This window comes from Balaenoptera physalus, assembly GCF_965194825.1.
Source record: "Balaenoptera physalus genome assembly, chromosome: 11".
Classification (NCBI taxonomy): domain Eukaryota; kingdom Metazoa; phylum Chordata; class Mammalia; order Artiodactyla; family Balaenopteridae; genus Balaenoptera; species Balaenoptera physalus.
In genome coordinates, this window is record NC_138896.1 from 93,229,642 (window position 1) to 93,246,697 (window position 17,056).

The 17,056-nt window shown below is 42.8% G+C and overlaps 1 long non-coding RNA gene across 1 annotated transcript in view; it reads left to right on the forward strand.

Moving 5' to 3' along the window:
- LOC309637564 overlaps positions 1–17,056 on the forward strand; it is a 159,456-nt gene that overhangs the window by 14,816 nt on the left and 127,584 nt on the right. The gene's annotated exons all lie outside the window — the stretch shown is intronic.

The window sequence follows — 17,056 nt, forward strand, 5'->3', positions numbered from 1 at the left end:
ATGCTGTAGCCAGTAGTGTTTTCTGCTGGGAGCCCAGGTAGGAGGTGTGGTTCTGTGTCTACAGAGCGGCGTTGGAACCAGGTTGTGGAAACCATTATACTCTGACTTCTCTGGCCTGATTGAAGTCAAGCAACACAGTGAGGAAGTATAGCAGGTGGATGTTAATTAAGGCTGACTTCCTTCCTCTCTCCCTTCCTCTTCCTCCTTCTCAGCCAAGTAGTACAATATGACAGTCTATTGTTATGAAGGTCAGAAGTTCTAGAGTTGGGTTCCTTGACTACCAAGTCTGGTTCTATCACCTTCTACTCATGTGACCTTGTGCAAGGCACTTCAGCTCCCTTGTCTGCAGTCTGGGAGAACAATGCCTGCTTCCTCATGCCTCTCATTTTTGGTCTCTTGTAATATTACTTAGAAGGACTGCTTCTCAATATGTGACACATACACCCAAATTGGCAGTAAGTCTGAGACAATTTTTGGTGTTTGGCAGACAAGGTGTTAAATAATACTGTCTTACAGAGTGAGATGCGAGTCTTCTTTGGCTTCTCTTTGAATCCTTCTGTGAAATCAAGGATAAAGTCTCAGTGTAGAGTGCTGTTCTCTAACACTTTTTCTAACACTTGCACATCTACCTTATTAGCTAAAGAACAGACCTGAGGCTCAGAGCTTTCTGTTGGGACCATCTCTAGCCTGAAATTAATGTAATTTGTATCATATTGCATTTTGGAGTTACCTTTCTTCATGGCAAGCAATACTAGTTTTATGCTGAGAGAGAGGATACAAAATTTCTGTTCACGTTTTTGTGCAAAGAGAAAAAGTCAGTCTCTTTAAAGAAAAAATCCCAAATGCATAGTGGAATGGGATATAATCATGACTGAGGTGTGGCATGCACATGACGAACACTCTGGTGTGTGCAGTGGGATAGATGGAGAAGGACAGCAGAGATGGGCAACCAGTTGGGATTAAGTCTGAATATGGTTCTCTCTGCTCAAGCCAAACTGGGCTTCCCTCTGTCCTGCCACCAGCTGTTTGTAGGGCTTTTACCAGATTGTCCCTTCTGCCGCCTTGCCACTCCCCTTCACCTAGTATTTTTAATGTTTCAGATTTCTGCTCCTTTATCGCATTCTCAAAAAAGCCTTCCTTGATTCCGCATTCAAGGCCATATTCTTTGTTCCTGGTTCTCCTAGACTGGTGTTCAGTCCTCGTGAGCACACATCTCTTGTGAGCACACACAGCCAGAGCACACATCTGGCTAATTGTATATTTCTTGGCAAATGTGTTCGTGGTGTCTGCCTGTGCTGTTGAACTCTAGGCTATATGTGGACAGGGTGCATGTCTATTTTAGCTCATCCATTATCCCCAGAACCTACTAGAATGTAGAAGTTATATCTTTGGTAGTTTACTGTAAATATCAATACATCAGTATTGACAATTTCATATATCTTACCATGTGGGTGTAAGTCAACTTTATATTCTGCTTTAGGAATAGTTAATGTTCGGCTTAATGTAATCATGGACCCAACACTCCAGGGCAGCCAACAGGTATCGCTATCTGAATATGCACCATTGGGTCTGTTAATTTACATAAGGGACATTAGAAATAAGTTTGATTACTTATGACACTTGTTACAGATGGTGAGGCAGGCTTTCTTCAGGACCATCATGACAGGTGGGTAGTGTCCACTGCAATGGGATTTTACAGTGTGGGAGAGAGATTGGGCCCAACTCCGAATACAACATGAGAAAGCGGGGATTTATACCAAAGGAGAGGATGGGGGTCAGTGGATGGGAAATTACTAAGAGGGAAACATATGGGGTCCAGAGGATCCTGGCTAAACCAACTAAGGGGATTCTTGCCGAGGACGGGCCAAGGTAATCAGACATCACCTGGGGAATGGTGGCGGATGAGGAAACTGGTCAGATATTGAGGGTGATTGGTTATCGAAGGTGTGGGGAATATTGATTCAACTAATTCAGCAGGGTTCTTGCTCAAACTGGATTTTACAAGGGGTCTAGGAAAAGGTTCAGGAGCCTGACTAAAGTGTGGTCAATAAAATGTCTTTGTCGGCGTTTAAAAATAAGGTTAATAAAGGTCTAGAAATCCGAAGGGTTCTAGTCTTCTGTTCAAGGGAGAATTCTGTTGCCTGAATTAATTACACAGAGTTGAACCTGCCTTTAGAACACTGTTGTATTTGCCTCAGGGTGCATCTATGCAAAGTGCTTTATAAAGCACCTAAAAAACCTGAGAACAGGGACTTAATTTCCCTCTGCGTAGGCCCAGGTGGTTTGATTCTCTGGGGACCTGCTTGCTCGTAAACGTTTGTAGGGGTGGTGGAATTCAGCGTGAGACTTGCTTTAATTGTGACCTACCACCTGGCTAGGAACAGGGGTTTGAGGAGACCTGTGGTTCTCAGCCATCTCTAAACATTGGACGTTACCCATAGTCACTAAGAGAGCTCGGCAACCATTAATGGCCAGTTGGCTTGGTCATCTTACAACAGGAGAGCCATAGACCGTTGTTGAAGGAAGACCTGAATGGGAGAGGCGGTGGTGGGTTGAAGGATGTCAAGACGGAGTCGAAGGATCTTGATGATTGATTTACGTGGATGTGCGGGGGGTGGGGGGCGGCAATGATGACTGGTCCTGGGAGCAGGTTTTGAGGTGTGGGTTGGTTGAAGGAGGCTTATTATTCCATCTTGTAAACTGGGCTGGTCCCTGACTCTTTTAGGAAGCAGGCAGCGTTGGTTTTTGGTAACCTCTCACTTCTCTTTCACTGTGGCCCATTGTGAGATATTTCTTCCCCCAGTGCTCCGTCTTAAATAACATCCTACCTGTCTGGTGTGCTGTGTGTGACAGCAGGCTCCCAGGCTTTGTTTTCCAGAAAAGTCGCTTCAGAGTCATCTCTTTACCCAACCTTTGTTGTGATGATTATGGCTGGAAATCCCATGGGACTCCAGCCCATGTAAATTGTGGTTTCAAAAAAAATCTTTCATAGTCAACTCATTTTAGATTTACTGAAAAGTTGCTAAAATACTGTAGAGAACTCTCTGATACCGCTCACTCTACTTGCCCTTAGCATAACATCTTATATAACCACAGTGTTACTATCAAGAATAAGAATTTGATATTGGTATGATATTATTAACTGAACTACAGACCTTATTTGAAATTCACCAATTTTTCCTCTAATGCTCTCATTCTGTTTCAAGATCCCATCTAGTCTCACATGTTGCCTTTGGTTGTTATTTCTCCTTAGTTTCCTCCAGTCTGGGACAATTCCTTGATCTTTCCTTGTCTTTGTGACCTTGATACTTTTGAAGAGTACTGGTCACTTATTTTATAAATAAACCTCAATTTGGGTTTGTTCGATGCTTTCTCATGATTGAACGGAGGTTATGCATTTTGGGCATGAATTTAACAAAAATATTGTATCCTTCTCCGTGAATTATATGAAGGGGTTCATGATATTGATATGTCTCATTACAGGTGAGGTTTTCCTTGATCGCAGCTTGGCACGTTGGTGTTTGCCAAGTTTCTCCCGTGTAAAGTTACTATCTGTCCTCTTGTAGTTGATAAGCACATCTGTGATTTTAAACCTGGTAGCATGCCAATGAGGGTACTGAAATTTTGGACAGGAGAAATTGTCCCCCTCCTCCCAACCTTCCTTTAAAAAGCATTCATTTGAACACTGTGGCTCGTCCTGGAAAGCCCATGCAGAATGGTTGATACAGCTCAAATAAAACTATCTTTTGGCTGCTTCGGTGGCAATTTTAAAAGATGGAAAAAGTGATAATTCCTTTCTCCCTACCGCCATCAGTGTAGAACCTATCTCTGATCATTTTATCTTCCTGATTAAAAATGTTTGGGTTCCAAAAGACTGTAGGAAGATGCTTTAACTACTCCACGTGCCACCGAGGACCCTCCACAGTAGGACTGCAATCTACTTTTCCATTTTCTTTCTTACCTTCTCTCTCCTCTGCCCTCCACGCCCACAAATCCCATATGTCAGCCATGTTCAACCAACAGCTGCCCTTGGGTCTCTGTTTTGGCTTATGCTGTTCTCTCAGCCCAGACGTCTCTTCTTTTCTCACCTCTGCCTCTTAAAATTCTTGTTTTGTGTGGATTACGTCATTAGTTAATTACATCATTAGTAATTAAGCTATTGTCTCTCAGCTCCAAACCCACCTTTCTCTATTCTGCTTTGTGAGGCTTGGGACATTACAAACCACATCTCTGCTTTGGTCAACTGCTTCCTAGAAGGCTCTGCCAGTGTGGGGAATTAGAGGGTACTGGAAGCTATTTTACTCCTGTGAGCATCACGCAGTCATTCTTCTTCATGCCAGCAGCGGCATTTCCTTCTCGTAGCAGCACTGGAATCCATCTGCAGTTTTCCCAGCGCTGTCAGAATCAGCCACGTTGTACCTTCTCAGACACTGGTCCTAGCCGCCAGTGCCCTCTCCTTGGATATCTGAGTCCCAGCCCCGTGGGAACCCCTCCTTTAAGCTCAGAGTTAACAGCACCGGCCTGGCAGTACCTCATCCTCAAAGATCTGCATTTTCAGCTCTGCGGAGAACCTTCTCTAAGCTCTGAAGTTCTAATAACTCCAACCTCTTCCCTTGGTTCCTGCAGTCCTGGGAGTGGTAACTTTCTCCCTAAGTGGTAGCTTAATGTTCCCTTTTTGCTCTTTCTAAAGTTAACAATCTGATCCTTAGGTAACGCCTGTTTTTATTAAATTCTCTCTTACAAAACCAAGCAACCAAACAAAAAACCCTGGTATAGTTTCTGTCTCCTGATTGGACCCTGAATGATATGGACATTGGTACCAGGAGCAGTCCTAAGAAACTGATGCTCCAAGATGGGTTTGGGGATTTGTTTCATGGGGCCCTAAGGCTTGGGCACTGCTGGAAATGCAACCAGTCACGTCGTAATTTGTGGTACCTTCTGAAGCAAGGATCAGGGGTCCAAGTGACTTCTGTCCTTGACTGTAATGGCAATCGTGATGACGATTAGGATGACACGCTCAGATATTTAAGCTCTCAGCTCATGTCATGGATACAGAACCAGAGAGCTTCCCTGGCAATCTTAAAAAAAATCTTGCTTACTTACATCATAGTTGGAGATGAAGGTGACTCTCTTTGTCATCATGTTTCCCTGGTTTGAGAGAAAGAGAGAGAATATGAATAAACCCAGCTTAGTTAAGAAGTCTTCCCCTGTACAATGAAGCTCTGGCCAGGCAGGAAACGCCACACAGTGGGAACAGGGCTGCCAGCTGTGGGCAGCTGTTTCCCACAGCAGAGGGTGGAGGCAATACACCAATAGTTGTCTTTTTAAAAAATTGAGATATAATTTACATATAACATTGTGTAAATTTAAGGGGTACAACATACTTGATACATTTATATTGCAGTATGATTGCCATCGTAGCAATAGCTAACAGCTCTGTCATGTCACGTAATTATCATTTGTTCTAGTGATGGGAACAATTCAGATCTAGTCTCTTAGGAAGTTTAATGTTTTGTTGTCTCTAATCAGTGTACTATGTATTAGGTCTCCAGGACTTACTTATCCACCAGCTGCAAGTATAAGCCCTTAAACAACATCTACCCAATTCTCCTGCCCCCAGCCCCTGGTAACCCATTCTACTTTCTTTTGTTCAAGATTACACATATACGAGGTGTCATACAGTATTTGTCTTTCTCTCTTTGACTTATCTCACTTAGCATAATGTACTTAAGGTCCACCTATGTTGTTGCAAATGGTGGGATTTCCTTCTTTCTCATGGCTGAGTAATATTCCATTGTATATGTAGGTATATATATATATATATATATATATATATATATATATATCTCACATCTTCCTTATCCATTCATCTGTTGATGGGCACTTAGGTTGTTTTTCTATCTTGGCTATTGTAAATGATGTTTCAGTAAACATGAGAGTGCTTATATTTGATAACCTCTTCTCGTTTCCCTGGGATATATACCCAGAAGTAGAATTGTTGAATTGTATGGTAGTCGTATTTTTAGTTTTTTGAGGAGCCTCCACTCTGTTCTCCATCGTGGCTGCACCAGTTTACATCACCACCGCCACCAACTGCTGCCTTTAGAATAGGTATGGGGGTGCAGACCATGGCCCAGGGGAGGAAATCTAGTGCCTGGTCACCTTGAGGGTGGGGAGAATTGTTTTCCAGCTCAATCTCAAACACAGAGTCTAACCTTTAAACCGAAACGGCCTGCGGCAGATATCTGAAGAAATTGTTTTCGAGAAGGACTTTGAGATTCAGGGCCAAAGCTTGGCTGCGCTGCCCCTTGGTAACAGAGCAGGACTCCAAGTGAGGGAAAGGGACATCGTTTCCTTTTCTTCATGGAACTCAGTATGGCTTTAGAACAGCAAAGACCGAGGGTTGCTTGGTGCCGTGTGCCCCTTGAAAACCGTGCGTGTTTCATCTCTGGGAGCCTTAAGGAGACTGCAACCCAGGCAGGGAAACAGCCTTCTTGAAGGGGAGAAGGGGTGGGCAGGGTGGGGCTCCTTCACCCAGCAGATGCCAACCGGGATGCCAGAGAGAGAGACACCATCAAAAGGACTTCCCTAAATAGTGAGAGATTCTGAAGTGGGGTCTGAAGAGCCAGTGTAATTCAGATATAAGTGTAGTTTCATTTATGCTCTCATGCTGGAGAGGCTTGGGATTGCTCAGGTTACATTAAAACCTGCCTAAACAACTTTTTTTTTTTAAACATAGTATTGTTATTCTGTACCATTAGCCTATGGCAGGCTCTCCTTATCCTGAAGACTTAAGTGTTTGAAACCCAGACCAAGAGAATGGCAAAGAAGGCCGTGGACATTAATCCCCTGGTTTTCACTTGCATGTCTTTTTCACTGGCATCTTCTCAGGGTTTCCAGGAGAATAAAGCTGACTGGCAAGGGGCTTCTGAGACTGTCAATTCCTCAAAGGCAGTTTGGGGTTTGTCATTAGCAGACCTGGCCAAGCACGCATGGAAATAGCTCATTACTTGTTTTACCTGTTGTTTTAAAAAGGGAGCTTTGAGACACTTTGAATATTTTGCTGTAGGGGTTTTGGCAAAACATATTTCAAATGCAGGGGCCGGGCAGAACAAACAGTGGGAAAGAGCAAATGAACGTCCTCTGAAGGAAGGCTAGTTAGGACACATGTGTATGTTGCTTGAGGATGTAAATTAGAATACTTGGAGACCCCGTGGTATTATTTCTGAAGCCCTTTACTTATTATTCATGGTTTCATTATGGCCCCTTTTATTCACAGACACATCTAGGAGCAGGGGAGGGGAGGGGGCAGGTGCTGTGGTTAGCCTTAAAAAAATAAAAAAACTAAACATAAAACTCGCCATATATTTTAGAGTTATAGGTGCATGCATTTTTTTCCCCCCTTCCATCAAATCTTGCTTTTCCATTTTAGCCACATAAATGGTTGTCATAGTGACATTTGCTTCCAGCCTCCATAGCTTTGGTACGGAGCAGAAAGCTCAGACAGCATCCAGTGACCATAAATTCAGCTCTAACTGTCTCCTTAGCTCTCTGAAACTAATCAGAAACAAGGGCTGTCGTGGAGCCTCTCTTGCTATCACAGAACAAGTGAAAATTATGTTGAAATTAGGCTACAACGGACCCTTTGTCTGAGTTACTCAGAATGGTGTTATTCATTTTTAGGGCAAAGTTTGCAAGCTCAGCATTTCAAAGAACATTTAGCCGGCAAAAGTCATGATTTCTGTGATCCAGCAGTAAAGTAGGACGTTTAAATCCTTCTAATAATCTCTGCATATCTTGGGTCTGGAGTCGACCCTTAAAAGTGGTGAGATAGGTCAAAAAATAATTTTTCAAAATTTCTTCCAGCAGACTTCAAATTCTCCTCTTTTGTAATATTTACTAATGTTATTTTGTAAAACTTTCTATCTATTCAGATCAATCATCATCTCTAAAGATATTTCCTTAAGGATTTTTTTTTTTTCATTGAAAGATTTAACTCTAATCTAGAGGCAAAGTCTTCAGGTTAAATTCAGCAGTTGAAGGTTCTAAGGTATTGAGCAGACTGGGAAGAGCGCTGAGGTGGAACTAATTTATGGGGGAGGGGATGGAAAAGTAACTTCCTGGTCTTAGTTTAGGTTGAAGGTCCGAGAAGGACTGGTCATTTCCCTCAAGCCTTTCCTGGTGGTCATGTGGGCCTCTTGCTGTGGCCAGTCTAACGTCCATCAGAGTAGGACATGCAGCTGTCAGCAGTGGCACAAAATACGAAAAAAAAAAAAAAAAGGCAAAGATGACCTGGGATAATACATCATCAGGGATGCTTTTGGCTGCAAGAAAGAAAATAGCACCTAAAAGTGGCTTAATTGGTTTGGGCTTATTTTTCTTCTTATAACAAGAAGTCAGGAGGTATAGATTTCCAAGGTTGGTTCAGCCAACGCATAATGCCGTAGATCTTGGTCATTGTCTCTGCAATTTTCTTACTCTTCCCCTCCTGCTGCCACTTCAGGTTCACATCCTAAGTTGTCATCATCCATTGTTGAAGGAGGGAGAAGACGAGCACGCCCCGCTTGCTCTTCCATCTGTCTCTTTTTCTCTTTCTCACGCACTTTCTTTTTTAATCTGAGATATCTCTCTGGTCCTGCAGATATCCACTTATGTTCACTGGTAGGATTGCATCACACGACAACCCCTGGTGCCAGGAAGGGTGGGAAATTGAGTATCTGGCATTTTTAGTCTCTGTTGTGGGAGGTGGAATCTGCCTACAGAGTAGAAGGGAGAAGTAAATGGTTGGGGTTGAGTGTTGACAACCAAAAATGTCAGCCATAGATGGAGTCTGGGAACTGAAAAAACTTCATGGCATTGCTTTGCCCCTCTAGTCTGACTTATGAGGAAACTGACACCAGAATAGAATAGATGACCTGCCCACACAGCTTGGTGTCAGGTCCAAAATTTGAGTCTAGATCTTCTGGCTCACAGCGTCACTGAGGTTGACGATGACTAACATCTGACCTGCGTATTCCAGCTGGCACAGTGAGGGCTTTGTTTAGCATGCATCAGCTTGCTTAATTTCTGCCTTTAGCATTGAGGGGCCCGCAGGCTTCTCAGATCAGAGGGCACGGATGCTGCGGCGTCTCGCGTCTCCTGCTGAAAAGTGGCCAATCATTGCTTCCTAATTAAAGATCAAACATGATTTCAGATGGTCCCCTTCCTAAGCTGTCACGGGAGATGTTCCTCATATCTGTCAGTGGTACTGATCATGTTGTCATTCTTGGCAACTAATTCCTGGAATGAATAATAAAATTATAATAATCTCGCACCAGAGGGAGGACGACCAATTTGTAAAGTCCATTAAGAATTGAGCAAAGGATTGTCCTCTAATGAGCTGGAACACGTCATGGAGACCGTACATCAAGCTGCTCTGTCACCAGTGCACAAAGGGATCCTGGAGGGAGGGGCTCCTGTAGGGCTGGCAGACAGGGCGGGTTTTCCTGGATGCACGTTTACATGTTGTCATTGATCAGCTGCCAGAGAAGGGAATGGCAAGAAGAACACCAGCGTTCTCCATTGTGAGGCTCGAGGAGTGTTTATGTCACTAGTGATTCATTCCGCACAGGGCAAGAAGCATTACTCACCATTTCCTCATGTGCCAGAAAGAGAAATGGAATCAACGGGCATATCATCTCCTTGTTGGAAGATGACAGCTCCCTTATTATAAAGCCCCAATAAATTGATGGAAGAGCCGTTCAAGCTTCATAGATATAAATGTTTCCTGGGATTAATGGGAAGTTATTCCTAGAAATGACTTACCGTTTAGGAACCAATCTTTGAATTTTGAGGTATTGTTTTTGGTTTTTGTTTTTCCTCTACATGTCATGATGCCCCTCAAAGCAGCTGAATACAAATGGCAAAGTTTTTCCATTTACCCCTTTCCTCTACCCACCGTTTCCCCACTTCTGTTACTAAACATTTATAGCTTAAGAAAAGTTAAATTATACCTTCTTTTTGGAGGAAATCTTCTTCCTTTTGAAACTCCTTTATAGGGGAATTTAAAAAGTACAAATCTCCTTGTGACTCTTGGGGAGATGTAACCCTTACCTGGTAGCACAGAAGCTAAACTACTGCTTGTTACTGTATTTTAAAGAGTTAAAGTGTTTTGTTCAATAGATATCTTAGCATTTTTGCTTTTAGTGTCCTTTGTAAATCAGGATATTGAGCCACTGGACTGTCACTTTGGGAAGGGATTGTGGCTGCAAATGGCTTGTTTTTTGAATTATCAGAGTGCTTCTCCCATGTAGCCTCTAAGGGTCATTTTGGGACTGTCACTTGGTATTTATATTAATGTTGCTACTCTTTTTTAACTGAGAGCTTTGACAAATGGAACTGAATCGTTTGTCCAGCACCAGGAGCATGTGGGCACTTAATAAGTACCAATCAATAGCTTTTGCTGATACTGGAATGTAGACCCATCTGCTTCCCAGATGGCTCCATGGGGAGAGATGTGTCGATAGCTTGTGATTTATTCTAAAAAAGATGCTAAGGGCTGACACTCTGTTGCCTTTGTTGAACCTGCGCTGGTCATGACGGTTACCCAGGTGATGCCGTTTCTGTCTGTCATTTGCTGGGGAGCCAGCACTACAGTTCCTCTTCCACCCGATTTGCTCTACTTTTAATTTGTCCCAGGAGCACCTGACTGGGCGGTGAGGGTGTTTCTGCAACCCTGCCAGCCTTCTAAATGGCTTCGAACCCACCCCTCAGCCTCCCCCCTGGATTTCCAAGAAGTCAGAGTTGGCCGTTCCACACTTCACCTAGCTTCTCCAAAGCGGGCAGAATTCTGGTGACTGCTATCTTCTTGCCATTTCTACAGGAATTGATTCATTCCACCTCTTCTACCCCCTTCCTCCCCCCGCAGTCCCAGTGCTACATGGATGTGGTGTATAACAGCGGTTTACAGAATTTAAAGGGTGATGGAGGAGGAGGAGAGCACAGGGAACTTGTTAAATCTGAGAATTAGACATCACTTTTTTTTTTTTCTAAACCAGTGCCTTGGTTTCCCTCTCTAGGGGCACCCTCACGGGTGGTCTTGACGACTTATGTTCTGGACTCCTGCCATGCTACTGCCCCCGCTCTCCTCTTTGCTTATTCAGTGGACAAATGTTGAGGATCTACTGTGCATCAGGCGCTAGACCAGATGCTTAGATACAGGCCAGTAAATGCAAAATAGACTCCAGCCTTGACGTGAGGCGGCTTTTGGTTTACAATGGAGGGTTAGAGAGGGGAGGAGAGGTTAGCTGCACGACACACAAATGAATTCTAGCTGCGATAAACTGTGATGAGGACTAAAAGAAGGAAAACTGGGTTCTGTGAGCAAGATTAGCATTACATCTTCCCTGTTTCCTAGCTCTGTGCATCTCCCCACTTTTACAGGTCACCTCTGAACCTGTGAAACTCCAGATCTCTCTCTCCTCATCTTTCTTTCTTTCTCTCTTTCTTCCTTCCTTCACTCCCTCCCTTCCTTCCTTCCTTCCTTCCTTCCTTCCTTCCCTCTCTCTTTCACCTCTTTTTGTTTTGATGGCCTCATTCCAGATCTGTCCCAGGTTGAGGATCCTCCCCTTTCCTACCCAAAGAGACCATCAAAATACTTCCTTAAAGAAAGGGCCACCTCCCTCCATAAGAAATATGCTACTACTCTCCTATGGGAAGACATCAGGGATATGGTTTTATTTTTTATTTTTTTAAAATGTATTTATTATTTATTTACTATTTATTTATTTATGGCTGTGTTGGGTCTTCGTTTCTGTGCGAGGGCTTTCTCTAGTTGCGGCAAGTGGGGGCCACTCTTCATCGCGATGCGCGGGCCTCTCACTATTGCGGCCTCTCTTGTTGCGGAGCACAGGCTCCAGACGCACAGGCTCAGCAATTGTGGCTCACGGGCCTAGTTGCTCTGTGGCATGTGGGATCTTCCCAGACCAGGGCTCGAACCTGTGTCCCCTGCATTGGCAGGCAGATTCTCAACCACTGCGCCACCAGGGAAGCCCTGGCTTTATTTTAAATTGCAATTATTTGCTTCCTGAAACACTGTCTTAATGTTTTGTTTTAAAATGTGAGATGTCCAAAATGAGGGTGTGAAAGTTGTTTTAGACGGTTTCTGGGAGAGTATTAACCAACAACATATTTCATAGTGATACAGACATTTTCTCCACCTCCTTTTATTTTTATTGAGATATAATTGACATGTAACATTGCATTAGTTTTAGGTGTATAACATCATGATTTGATATATGCCTGTACTGTGAATTGATTACCACAATAAATTAACATCCATTCCACAAAGTTACAATTTACACACATATGTGCGTGTGTGTGTGTGTGTATGTATGTGTATATATATATATATATTAAAAATCTATGTTTTTTTTCTTATTTCATTATTACTCCTCCCCTCCCTCTCTTCTCTCCCTTCTTTCTTTCATATTCACTGGAGGGTAAAACCTGACACTTATCAGTTGCCCATTTATGTGTTAGTAATCATTTTTATAGTACTTTTATGTTCCAGGTACTGTTCTGAGCACTCATTCCAAATTGATACTGTCGATTGGGTCCAAGAGAAAATCTCAGCTTGGTGCTGTTATGATTTGGTTATTTCCCCCTCTGAGTCCATAATGACCGGCTCTGGGCTCAGAAGCTCTGACATCTAGCTAGAGTTATAGAACTCTGTTTGGTTTTGTTTCATTTTACTCTCTTATTTTAAAGATTATCTTCTACTTATAGAAATCGACTAAAAGTTTCTTTTAAAAATAAGTTTATTGTTAATGTTACATATAACATGATGGATAAATACATTAGGGTGGGTAGTGCCCGGATATAGCAAAATCATGGAGCTAACTAGACTGTCTAAAGCTTGGAAGTCCTTAGTACCGTGTGTTTCAGCAGAGAATGCAGTGGGCAGGCTCATGTTGTGTAATGAGGATGGAAAAGGATATTGGGTTAGCGTCAGAAGACCTGGTGTGAATCCAGGTTTTGCCCCATCTTGTCTATGTGGCCTTGGGTAAGTCACTCTTCTCTCTCAGCCTTGATTTCTTCTCCTTCCAAATGATGATGGATACCGGGCTGCTGTAAAGATTAAATGAGAAAAAGCTTGAGGAAATTCTTGGCATGGTGTCCGGCAAGTAGTTTATGTAGAACAAATGTTTGTTTTTAAGTGGGAATTGCAACATTTTATTGAATTAAGAATTAATTATTTAAAAACTGAAAAGGCATCATTATGGAAAGCTGCTGGGTTCCAGACCCTGGCTTGTCCATGATGGAGATGAAGGACTGGGTCCCATGCTCCAGGAACTTCAGTGCCACGGGACAGACAAGACACATTTCACAGTGAATCCTGGAATGAGAGTTGTGATCATCTTGAGGAAGAAGGGAGAGGTTGGTGCTATGGGAATATTTGACAAGCAGGCTTCACATTTCCTGGGGAATGAAAGAGGTGTACCAAGACAACAATGATGACAAGAAAATGCTGAAACTGAGACCCTCCACGCCGCAAATGTGTAGGTATCAGCCAGACAAAGCGGAGGATGAGAGAGTAACATTTAGACGGTGAGCCCGCTCCCACTTCTACCTGAGAACTTCCCGCTGGCCATCGTGCCCAGAACAGATAAACTCAGAGCAAGCTCAGTTTATGACATCCATAAAAGGGTTTCATCCATCCTCTATTCTCAAGGCCGTCCGTTTATAGTGGTGATCTTTCTTCCTGCTTTATATTACAACCAAAGCTGTTCCTTTTCCAAACTGCCTGGCAGCCAGGGGAGTTTTATGCATAGCTGGGTCTCTAGGAACAAGCCGTGGTTCCAAGGCCTCGATTTCTCCATCTCTGCTGCCCTGGTACACTCTTCTCCTCCAGGCACTCCATCGTCCTTAAAATGAGAGTCTCATTCTGTGGTGGCTGATTTTAAGTTTTCCTGAGAGTCATATTTGATGAGGACAAAAGACCAGATTAAATCCTGTATTAGAAGGCATCTCCCTTTATATTTTTGGCTCATTTTGAAAACAGCGTCTGTATCACTGTTCACCATGATATGCTCTGTAAAGAGAGGGGCATGTCAGAAGCCAGGCCTGAATTAGGATGGAGCATATTAAACTTTTCCTATTCATTGGCTTAAAAAAAATCCCTATTCCCATAAAGGCAACTTGACCAGAAGTGGGTGGTTTCACTAGCTTTCTGCTTCTTGCTTATTATTCCAAGCCAGGGACTCTTTCTGGTTAGGCAAGTTTGCATTTCTACTTTCATTGCTGTAAAAATAGCTCCAGTTTTGCTAATCTCATCTCTTGCTGCTTGTGGGTATGCTAAGCCTGAGCCATATCAAACGTTTTAGTTTCTTGAATAATACTCGTCCCCACTCACCTCTTGGATCTGCTCATGAAGTTCCCGTTTCCTGAAATGCTCCTCTGCCTGGAACACCGTCCACCACCCCATTCACCTGCATGGCTCCTTCCGGTTTCAGCTGATACATAACCCCTGGGACGCTCTCTCTGAAAAGGGCAAGACGAGGTTGGAGCCCCTTTCCTCCACACATGCTCAGATGAGGCTCTATAATTCTCCTACCAGAGCACTTATCACAGCTGATTATATTAGCCTGATTACTTGTTAGTTTGGCCTCCACTCTCTGCTGAGGCTGGGGCAAGCCACCATGTTTGCACCTGTATCTCCTGAGTCTACCAAAATCCCTATACGTGGTGTTCAATATATATTTAAATGAATGAATGAATAAACTAATGAGGGAGTAATGTGGGTGTTTTCATATGGGCTTGGATTTGCCTTCAAAATCATTAAAAGTGAGTATTTTTCCCAGTCTCTTGATATATTCCTTTATTTTCACCCAAGGCATATCCCTCTTAAAAATGTGTTAAAGACAAAATACTGCCTTGGGTTTCATCATCTCCATTGCTCAAGGCAGTCCTTATAGGGTAGTATCTTTCTTCCTGTTTTACATTACAACTTGCCTAATTCAAAGTAGTACTACAGGAGTGCTTTTCTAATAGACTCCCAGCAATGAACTCAGTGGCTGAAGCAGGATTGTTGAGGGTAGAATAAAATTAGTCCAAGCCTGACTTGGCACTGGCCAACTGAATTATCTCTTGAGTTTTTGGTTCCTCATCTGTAAAATCAGGATATTCATAGTACCTACTTCATAGAATTGGTGTGAAGAGTAAATGCCACCTATTTGAATGAAGTATAACTGAAAGGTGACTGTAAAATATTCCTTAGAGCAATGGCCTTTCTCACCAACACGTGTTGTAATGTAATTTAAAAGCTCACGTTAATTTAATTTTTTTTTCACGTTAATTTTAAACAGCTAGGATACGATGTCAGGCACGGGACAAGTACTCAGTAAATAGTAGCCGTTATGGTAATGCTCATTCATATTAGCTTATGAATACACATCAGTGCTTGCCTCAATCTGGAGAACCCTGGAAAATGAAAGCATGTTCCAAACTTGTGAGAAGGAAAGCAAATGAACCCTCACCTCTGCCATCTTGAGAAGTCCTTGTCAAAAGGTATTTCAAGCATCTCTCAGATCAACCTTCCCGTCACCACCATCTCTTTGGCTCTTGCTGCTGGTGACCCCAGTGACTAAACTCACCCTGTAACAGGGATGATTGTGACAAGGGGCAAATGACTGTGAAGGAAAACTCTTGGGTAGAGGTTGAAGATTAACGCGTGCTTTGCAAATTTCCCTAGAGGCGCTCATCAGAGAGTTTCAGCCACCTGGCATTATTCATGATGTAGTGTGAAAAACTGGTGCTGAAGCCACTTTGAGCTTTGAAGGTAATTTGAGCTTTTTATTTGCTTCCGTGGATTTAAGATACTGACCACTTTAGGGAAGTTTTGAAAGGCGAGGCTAGCCTCTTTCACCCTACAAAGCAGTATTCACAGCCAATCAGACTGTTTTGGTTAATGAAATACTGTTGACATCTTTTTGGAAATCACCTTCAGACTTAATAATATGGTTTAGTTTTCATGGAACTGGGCTCCCATTAGCATTTGATTCTTCTGTCCATTTTGCTCTTCTTCCTGGAAGTAGAAGACAGTATACCTGGAATGTCTTTTCTACCTCTGTAGATGAGAGTATACCTAGAATTTCTGGAATTTGACCAGAATTGGATTAATAATAAATCTGGAGTTCACATAGTTTAATTATAATGATTATAATGATGGGCATGAAAGGGAGAATACAGCTGTTTTAGTATGCATGTTTGTGTGTGTGCATCTGTATATGAACATGTATATATTCTGAGATATATAATATGTGTACGTATATACACATACACATGTGTACATCCACAGGTAGAATTGCAGTTCAGTGCTTTAAAACAGTTGTCACTTGCCAATATATATAAATGACATAGAACAACCCTTTCAACTTGTAAATTATGCTTGGGACTGATAGTAATGTGAATGTGATCAGCTGTTTTTACCCGTCCCATTCTCCCCCAATTGATGGATCAGTCTATCATGACATCCCCCATGAGACATTCATAGCCTTGCTATCACTACACTTTGTGTATTATTTACAGTGGTGTGACTTTAAAATCGAATTATTGGCAGGACTTCCAGGTATGGCTGAATAAGGAAGTCAGTAAATCCTTTCCCCCCAAAACATCTGTAAAGCTGGATGAAATTGACACAGCAACCATTGCAGCATTCTGGAAATTAACCAACAGCATACAGCAATTTAAGAAGAATTTATGCTTGAAAATCTGCTGAAATTCAAGAACACTGGGGAAGTCTGTGGTGTGCTGGTCTGGAGCTTCTCCCCTTCCCGGCTCAGTTGGTGCTGTTGCAGTAGAATGGCGCTTTTGTGATTTGGAGCAGTGGGTGACATACTGATTATTGGTGACCAGCATAGTACTTATGATCTTGGTGACCAGCAAGTGGAGAGGGTCAGTAGCTCTACTAGCCTGAGTTTTCAGTCATGTTTGGGACATGTTCTGAGGTTGTGTACATGTACAACTGAGACCAGAGAGAGCCCAAGCTATTCCTATACTCCTGGCCAACCCTAAACCT